Below are 10,459 nucleotides of genomic sequence, written 5' to 3'. Positions count from 1 at the left end.
AAATCTCTGTAATCAACGCACATACGGACTTTTCCGTCCTTCTTAGGAACAGGCACAATATTGGCCACCCATAGAGGATATGTCGAAGTCACCAGAAACCCCGCATCAATTTGCTTCTGAACTTCCTCTTTGATCTTCACTGCCATATCTGGATGAGTTCTTCTGAGCTTCTGCTTCACAGGCACGCACTCAGGCTTCAAAGGCAGGAAATGTTGCACAATATCTGTATCTAAACCCGGCATGTCTTCATAGGACCAAGCAAAGATATCTGAATATTCTCGTAGCAAGCTGATCAAATCTTCTTTAACAGACCCTTCAAGAAGTGCCCCAATCTTCACCAGGCGCTCACAATCTTCAGACCCAAGTTGACTGTTTCCAAGTCTTCGAGATGCGGCTGAATGATCTTCTCTTCGTGCTCAAGGAGACGGGTGATCTCATCAGGAATCTCTTCAACGTCATCTTCTTCTGCCTCAAATACAGGGAATTCAAAATTGGGAGATGGCGTTGGATCATTATGTTCAATGGGTTTTAGTATCAACCTGCATAATGATTTTGGTTAAGAAAAATTCAGCATTTAAACAAGCAAATCATTATGCAGATGAAAAATGTTGCTTTGATAGCTTTTATTTTTGTTTTTATGGTTCTTTGTGATCACTGATTTCATAAAGAAAAGCAAAAAGTGAAAACAAAGGAAAAACAAATGTTTTGACAATGCAAAAATTGAATGAAAACATCATTGTATATATGCTTTGCCAACAATGTCATCACTTCTCCTTTTGGCATGGGAGAAGGGTTTTAAACAAAATGAACAATTACTCTGATCTATGGATAACTGTAGGAACATCCACAGCGACCCAATTGTGGCAGACACCACCAGGAATAACAAAATTGTTCAAGTCTTCTGCATCTTCTTCTTCAATGATAGCAGCAGCTTCCTCTTCTGCAGGTTGATCAGCATGGATGAATCCTCCACTGGTGAACAGACCTTGCTCATTGCATGCCCCAGAACCATAGCCAATGCCAGCCCGGGATCGGTTATCTTCAAGTTCAAGCACTTTCCCTAATCCAGCAACTGCACCACATTCAATGGCCAGCTTAGCATCACGGTCGGAAGTGAATGAAGGAGACTTCTTCTCGATTGGTTTATCAATAGATAAAGCTTGGAACTGAGTTCCAACTTCATCCTCTGCATCAATGTACGAGAAAGAAGACAGGTTACTGACCAGGAGAGCCTTTTCTCCCCCTACTACAACCAATTTCTTGTTTTTCACAAACTTCAGCTTTTGGTGTAGGGTGGATGTCACGGCGCCAGCCTCGTGAATCCATGGTCTGCCCAAGAGACAGCTGTATGATGGGTGAATATCCATTACTTGAAAAGTGATCTGGAAATCACTTGGTCCGATCTTGATTGGGAGGTCAACTTCCCCAATCACGGTCTTGCGCGACCCATCAAAAGCTTTAACGACAACCCCACTCTGCCTCATAGGAGGACCTTGATATGACAATCGTGAGAGTGTGGATTTTGGCAATACATTAAGAGACGATCCAGTGTCCACCAGTACATTGGACATTGCATCAGATTTGCAATTCATTGATATGTGTAAAGCCATGTTGTGGTCTCTTCCCTCCTCGGGGAGATCAGCGTCACAAAAGCTCAGAGTGTTGCAAGCAGTGATGTTTGCAACAATGCTATCAAATTGTTCCAAGGTGACGTCGTGATCGACATATGCCAGGTCCAAGACTTTCTGCAGAGACTCCCTATGGGGTTCTGAATTTTAGCAACAAAGAAAGAATGGAAATCTTGGAGGGCGTGTGTAGAAGCTGGTCTACAATATTATACTCGCTCTTTCTGATGAGCCTCAGCATCTCATCAGATTCTTCATCAACAATGCCACTCGGGCCAACAGAAGAAACAGGAGTCTTTTGTACGGAGGAGGAAGGCTGGGCAACAGCAAGTGCCGGATTCTGAACATTCACAGCGTTCCCTACAGGGTGCACAACAGTGTCAGAAGGAACAGCCTTGGCAGGCGCAGAAAATACACGACCGCTTCGGGTCAACCCACTAACATCAGCAATAGTGGTCACGGAAGTTGAAGGCAAAGGAACCTCTACTCCATCTTGAACAGCAACAGGGCTATATCTGAAAGGTATAGCTCTATCAGATGTATATGGCACAGGGCCAGCTGGTTTGATCACCAAAGAAGGTGATGCCTTAGGCTTGCTGCTATTATAACGAATAACAACGGGCTCTGGCAACTTGAACACCGGGGAGATGACATTCACTTCGGGCTCAACTGTATCTACATTGCGATTCTGGAGAATCTCAATGGTACCTTCATTCAATAATAGCATTTGCAATTCCTTGCGAACCTGGTCACAACCCAAGCGGTTAACAGAACAGACACGGCACTTATCATGGTTATGCTTCGAATGGCTGTACTGACACAACATTTTATGTAATCCAACCAATGACTGCCGGATATGACTGATGTACTTCACCTTGTATTTCCCAAGGTCTTCCTGGATCATATTCACAGACTTCCCATGCGAAGGCAATGGGTTCCTGGTGACATTCGGGTTAGAGTCTTCAAAACTCAAAATTCCGCTCCTCATAAGGTCTTGAACCTTATTCTTCAGCGGGAAACAGTTCTCAACGTTATGGCCCGGAGCACCGGAATGGTAGATACAATGCTGGTCTGGTTTGTACCACCATTGCGGGTTGGCAGGAATAGCAGGAGGATCCTTGGGAGAAACCAACTTCCTCTCCAACAAGGAGGGATAAAGCTCTGCATATGTCATCGGAATAGGGTCGAAACTGACCTTCTTCCTATCATAATTCATGTTTGCTTGATTGGTCGTACTTCCACGAGGCTGGTAAGCCTGTTGCTGTGGACGCTGCTGTTGCTGATATTGCGGTTGTGGATATTGCTGCTGATGCTGATACTGTTGAGCATTATCCTTGAATACAGGTGCCACACTAGCCACCTGATGCTGATGTCTGGAATGTCGTGCAGGCTTCCTCTGAACAGAGGGTCTTCGATGCTTTGGCTGAGACTGCACAGCATGCGCTTCGCCTTCTTTCCTCTTAAACGCTCCATACCGTTTAGAGGAAGAACCATCATCTTTAGTTAACCGTCCTTCGCGGACACCTTCTTCAAGACGCATCCCCATGTTCACCATCTCGGTGAAATCAGAGGGAGCGCTAGCCACCATTCTCTCGTAATAAAATGACCCAAGAGTCTTTAGAAAGATCTTGGTCATCTCTTTTTCTTCTAATGGTGGAGTGATTTGAGCTGCCAGCTCACGCCATCTCTGGGCGTACTCCTTGAACGTCTCTTTGTCCTTTTGTGACATAGACCTGAGTTGATCTCTGTCAGGCGCCATGTCAACGTTGTATTTATATTGCTTGACGAAAGCTTCGCCAAGGTCATTGAAAGAGCGGATGTTGACGCTATCTAGACTCATGTACCAACGGAGAGCAGCACCAGACAAGCTGTCTTGAAAGTAGTGGATCAAGAGTTGATCGTTGTCGGTCTGCGTGGACATCTTTCTGGCATACATGACCAGGTGTGCCAAAGGACAAGTGTTCCCTTTATACTTTTCAAAGTCTGGGACCTTGAATTTAACTGGTATCTTAACACCGGGAACTAGACAAAGTTCGGCTGCTGACTTGCCGAAGAGATCTTTGCCACGGAGAGTTCTCAATTCCTTTCTCAGCTCAAGGAATTGATCGTTCATCGCATCCATTTTCTCGTGTACATCTGAGCCCTCAGACGCTTCAGAGTGATAAATGGTGTCGTCTACCCTAGGCATGGTATGCACGACAGGAGGGACAGGTATAGGGACCGGGCTAGATGCCGGCATTTGAGCAAAGGTAGGAGCTGGCAGATCAGGCATAAAGCCAGGAGGCATCCCCCAAGGAAAACCGGGAGGCATAGCATTCGGCTGATGGGCACTGACAGGCACCGATGATGTAGCTATCTCAGAAATAACAGTCCGCTGAACCGGAGTTGCTGGTTGTTGAGGAGCAGGCTGATTCTGGGCAGCAAGAAGTTGCTCCATCAGAGCGCCAAGTCTGGCGACTTCATCCCTCAAACTCTGATTCTCTTGTTCCAACTGCTCCATAATTCTCGCAGAGTTGACCCTCGTATAATACCGGTGAGTCAGCTTGTCTTCAAAATAAATGAAGAGCAGAAGTTAGAACCGGAAGACCAGAAACAAAGGGTACCTGTTTATGCAAGAATGATGCATGAAATGCTTTGTGCAAATGTTTTAATTTTCAAGGAACCCTTAGGGTTTTGTTTGCAATATTTTGAATATTAAACATTTTGATTGCTCATGGAAAAAATTTCTTTCAAAATATCAAAACAAAGAAATACAGCATTTTTGAATTCAATTATTACAAAGAGAGAAAAGGTAAATGACATCCTATGGATCCCTAACAGCTCGGGATGCTGGAAGACGAGAAGTGTACAACTTCTTGATCTCTCTCTCATAGGCAGCCTCCATATCAGCTTTCTCCTTAGCAAGTTGATCATACTTCCTTTTCCAGAATTTGGAAGACTGAGGAAGCAGAGAAGTCCAAGTGTCGTTCGGATCGTCGATCACTCGGTGCTCGAGAAATTCAATCATATCATCTTTCTCCTTGAGCTGCTGCAGCAATTCCTCTCTCTCGCGGATCCAGGCACGCGAAAGGTCTTCTTCTCTCAACTCCTCTACACGTTGGGTAGGGAGGGTTGAAGGCCCAGCCACATCCAACAGTGTAGGTCTCGGATGATCATATGGCATCAAGTAGGTAGCAGCCCTCTGTCTGACCCAAGAGGTATAGGGCTCCAAAGCAATGCAGTTCTTTGGACCCAATTCATTCCTACTCTTTATGCGAATATTGCGCCAAGCGCGGACAAATCTGGCTTTCAGGCCTTGGGGATCTTTACCCTCCTGAAAGAATACACCTTCTAACAGAATGTTATGGGGTTTATCCTTTAGGGGGAACCCAAGCTGACGACGTGCAAGCGTAGGGTTGTAGGTAATCCCACCACATGTACCAAGAAGAGGCACATTGGGGAATTCACCACAAGAATTAATGACCTGAACGGTATCATACACGCGATCATACCAGGTGATATCATCATTGGTGAGAGACATGAGTCTCTGAGACCACCGTAGACATCCCTTGTTCTCCTTGAAAGCAATTGTCTGCGGCAAGTGCGAAATAAACCACTTGTACAGCAGGGGTAAACAGCAGACAATGACTCCTCCATTCTTCATATTCCTCAGATGCATGGAGACATACGCATCACCCAACAAGGTCGGAACCGGATTAAGGACTGAAAAAAATCCTAATGGCATTCATGTCGACGAACTTGTCGAAGTTGGGAAATAGCACCAATCCATAGATGAGAAGAACAAATAGAGCCTCAAAGGCATCCTCACTCATGGCCTTCCCATAAAAGGTAGCTTGGGCAATGAGGAACTCGGAAGGAAAACCCTGAATTCCGCCTTTGGTAGTCAGATTAGCTCTAATCAGATCTTCATCTATATGCAACAAGCTGGAAATCTCTCGAGCAGATAGAATACTCTCTAAGCCACTGAACGGCACTTGATCCAGAATCGGAATCCCAATAAGGTGAGAGTATTCTTCCAAGGTCGGCAACAACTGGAAGTCCGGAAATAAGAAGCAATGATAGAGTGGATCATAGAACTGAGCAAGAGTGCTCATCAATCCCTCGTCCACTTGAGTAGTCAGCAACGGCAGAAGCTTCCCATAGCGAGCCTTGAAACCCAAGGGATCTAATACATATGATGTCAGATTCCTTAACTCTTTTACATCGGGCTGCTTAAAGCTGTACTTCTTTGTATGCCTTTTCGGTCTTTCCATGTCTGAAAATTTTGCAAATAACCCTTTAAGTTCCTTGAAAATTTTCTCTTTTTTGATGACATGAATGCGGATGAATGCGTGAATGCATGAATGCAACAAACACACTCAAGGATCAAACAAAGCACACCAAACAAAGGTCGTGGGAAAGCTCTATGTATCCCTAATATCAATCATCCATTTTGGTGGATTTAGGTTTTCACCTTATCGACACCCAAGTTCCATTGATATTAACGGTACATGAACCGGTTCAAACATTCCTAATATCAACCAGCCGCTTTGGTGGATTTTAGGTTTTACACCTGATCCGGGATCCATTGATATTAACAATGTTTGAACGACTCAACCACGAATCACGGGTTTGTTGAGAGTCACGAGCATGGAGTCTCGGTTAAGAACCACCCAAAGGGAGTGTACTAGGGTTTAAACCTGCCAGACATGTTCTATCAGAGGTTCCCATAATCATCGTTCCATCTTTCGAATATTATCGGAGGAACGAATACTCGTATTCCAAGAATATTCTCAAGAGAAACTCTTATGAGTGTAGTATCGCGTAACAATCGTATCAGAACTGACATCTGAACGACCTCCGCACTACGGTCCTAAAAATAGGCCAAGATGGGTTTGGTAAACTAAGGTCCTTGGCTTCTGCGGAACATGATTGAAAGAATAATGCCTATCCACAAATAACTTGTGTGACATTATTAGTTCAACATGACCTCCACCAAGTGAATGGGCTCGCAAGTCAACTGGCTAAGGACTACTCCACACCAGTCGACAAGACTATGCCATTCTCCTATCCTAGAGAGCACTCGAGTTCGGGTACAGAACTCATCTCACAGATCACCAAAGCAAACAGCAAATGTATATCAAGCAATTCATACATTACAATCAATACATTCATCCCAAATTGTACAAAAATATGTCAGATAAAGAATAACAATATAGCACAACAAGGGTGAAAAGTAGGCAATACAACCAGAGATTCTGGGTTCAATCCCCAGCAGAGTCGCCACTTTTCTGTAGCGGTGTATTCGTCGCTATATGATCTATCGATTAAATCATAAGCTAAGAGATACATGAAAATTTCGAGTCGCCACCGCACTTTTATTTATCCAAAGGATTGGCTAAAAAGCGAACAAAAGCCTAAGAAGTTTTACACGTAGAAAACTAATAAAAAGATCAGAGAGTCTGGGTAAGGGGTAAATTACGCAATGGGAAGGTGTTAGGCACCCACTACGTCCTAGGTACTCCTAGGGAGCCCTTTTCACACTTGTTATGCAAAATTATTATTTGTTATGACATAAATATTGTGCAAACATGATTGGGATGATGAGAAAAGAATATACAAGTTTATTATTATTGGGTTATTGGGTTCGAACGGATGAACCCGTTGCCTACGTACCTTCCATCAAAGGTAAGGATCAGAACGCCGTAGTTCGGCTAAAAGATTTCCAAAAGTGGGTTAGGTTCAATTTTAAACACAAACCCTAGGTCTTACGTTATCCACGGGAGAAAACTCAACCTTATACAAACAACAACGTCCACCATGTGAGAACAACTTCAACTTGCCAGGGAGGGGTTAACCCTATAATAGGCAAGGAAGGCTTACAATTCAATCACTAAAGACAGAAGGTGAGATTAACATCAACCACTAAGATAAATCAAACCTATAGATCATGTATGAAAAGATTAATGGACAAAGCCAAAACAAGTGAATGGGTGGAGTTATTGATTATGATTATGAAAATGGAGTCAAAGTATGATTAAGATCAATTCAAATAAGTATTATGAAAATGAAGTTTGAAAAAGGTCAAGGACTTGAGTCCAGGTTTTTAGTTAGAAAACATGAAGATGTTTGCACAACACTTATGTCAAGTCTGAAAATTAAAGTGTAAAAAGTCTAGGACATAATGGATGATGACTGGATGAGAATGGATAGTAAAACTTCTTAGAAGGTTCACTTCTTGAAATCATATAGCAGATGATTCAAGTGTGTCCTTTGGAATAGCAGTTAATAATAACAAACAAGCAAAGCAAGCAAAAGCGGATATCGGATGCCAATCAATGGTCTTATACCAATCTCCTAAAACAGAATGGGATATCAGATGCCACTCAATGGACTTACACCAATCTCCACAGGCAAAGAAATAAAAGCGGATACCGGATACCAATAAATGGATTTACACCAGTCTCCTAAAACAGAACAGGATATCAGAAGCCACTCAATGGACTTACACCAATCTCCACAGAAGAAAACAAGAAATGGGACAGGGAAGTCAACTGCCAATTTGTCTGGACTTAGGTTAACTTCACAGTATGCTCACAGGAAATCCAATGCCACATCACCGGGACTTACAATGGATCCTCACATACAAGAACAAAAGCAACAATATGATCACAGGAATGCAAATGCCAACTTACAGGGACTTATAATTGCAACCTCTCATACAAACAGATGAACAAACTATGATCACAGGAACGCAGATGCCAACTTACAGGGACTTATAACTGCAACCTCACATACAAACACACAGATCAAACTATGATCACAGGATAACAGATGCCAACTTACAGGGACTTATAACTGTATCCTCACATACAAACACACAGATCAAACTATGATCACAGGATAACAGATGCCAACTTACAGGGACTTATAACTGTATCCTCACATACAAACAGATAAACAGAAGATATGAGTGACCAATGAGGTCTTACACTCTATCCTTCCATATCACAGGAGCAAATGCCAAAGCAATGGACTTACAATTGTCCTCAATGGGCAAACAACAATGATAGCATCACAAAAAAGCAAATGAGATGATCATGCACTAATGGCAATTGATGATGATGATAAATGCATAGCATACAGGCAAACAAGTGCACATGGAGCAATCAATCAAGCAATGAATAGCAAACAACACACTCTATAGCCAAACAATGGGGGCTCACACAAGAGGGTTTGACTTTAACAGTCCACTGTAATAGGTAAAGGTCGCTCTTAACCTGGCCATTGAGGGGCTCAGGTGAAGCAGATGAATAGGAAATGAGGGGTGTGCCTCATTGCTTCTATCTCAGATCAGAGAGAGCATCAAAGAAAGTGTGGGAGTTCAGAAAGTAGGAACTCTCTCCACATTATTGACTCGATTAGATCTTGGGTATTTATCTCAATGCTTCAACCAGGTACTGGGAGCAAAGAGAGGACACACTGAATAGTGGGGGATAGATTGCTTATCCCTACCTTCCACCAATTGCCTTACTTGAAGGACTTTTCCTGCTTAGGACAAATATAAACAAACACAGGCATTGCCTCTTAAGGAGGACTTCAGACAGTTTGCCCGGTCAAATAACAGACCGGGTCTCCAGACTACATGAAGAAGAAGTAATTATACCTCAAAGCAAATGCTAAAAAGCAAAGCAAGCAAGTTCAAAGAACTTAAGCAACTAAAGTACCTGCAAAAGTCAAACTTATTAATAAGCAAGTCAACAGTCAAAATCAAAAGAAAATGAACCAATAGTCAACCACAGAGGGACCAATTGTGCAAGGCACAAAGACTCAAGAATATGAGTCACCTACAAAACAAATTGTTAGCACATCATATAATTCAACTCAAACAAATATTTGAATGATCCTCAAGGCATTGGTGCTTAACCTGAAACAGATGAACTCAACATAAGCTTAGAAGACCACTAGGACTAGCCTAGGGTCAAAGATGAAAGAAAAAGTCAAGGCAGCAAGAAAAAGTCAACCCAAACCAAGTTTAAACATTCAAGAAGCATTCTCAATTGGATTCATAATTATATCATGCATCATGGTCATTTCATATGCAAAAGGATGCAAAGCATGGCAAGAGAAGCATACAAAAGTCAACAGCAAAGACTTCATTCAAAAGTCAACTCAAACATTTTCAAAAATCATGAGATAAATCACACTCAATCCTAACATCTAACATGGTATACATGTCAAATTTCATGGCATTTGGATGAGAGGAAGGTAGTCAAATAAAATCATGAAGTCAAATCAAAATCAAGTAAGCATGGTGAAAGTCAACAAGCATGGGTCAACTTCAAAAAAATCACATCAATTTGAAAACAGAAGAGAAATGAATGAGATTAACACCAATGCAAAGCTTGAGATGTCTAGTTATCACATATGAAATTTCATGATCATACAATAAGATTTGAGAATTTCACAAAGGATTTGGCAAGGCATAGCACAAAAAGTCAACAAATGACCAAGCATGGAAGAAAATTCTCAATCAAATGGAAAACAGCAAGATTAATTCCAAGAAAATTCATACATCAATTAGACATGTAAAGAATCATTCATGCAAAATTTGGAGTCATTTGGATGTAGGGAAGTGTGTGAACAAAAATTGTGAAAATGCATGATCATGGTATAGCAACAATTGTAACACATAACTTCAAAAAATCATAACTCTCAATCCACAAATGATAAATGCACAAACTTTATATGGAAATGAAGATCAAAGTGTCTATTTTCACCACAAAAAATTTCAAGGGCATTGGATATAACATGAGTATTTCACAAAAGATTTGGCACAATGTATCATTTATGCA

This window comes from Lathyrus oleraceus, chromosome 6 (assembly GCF_024323335.1).
Source record: "Lathyrus oleraceus cultivar Zhongwan6 chromosome 6, CAAS_Psat_ZW6_1.0, whole genome shotgun sequence".
NCBI classification, from domain to species: Eukaryota; Viridiplantae; Streptophyta; class Magnoliopsida; order Fabales; family Fabaceae; genus Lathyrus; species Lathyrus oleraceus.
This window is presented reverse-complemented; position numbering follows the sequence as displayed.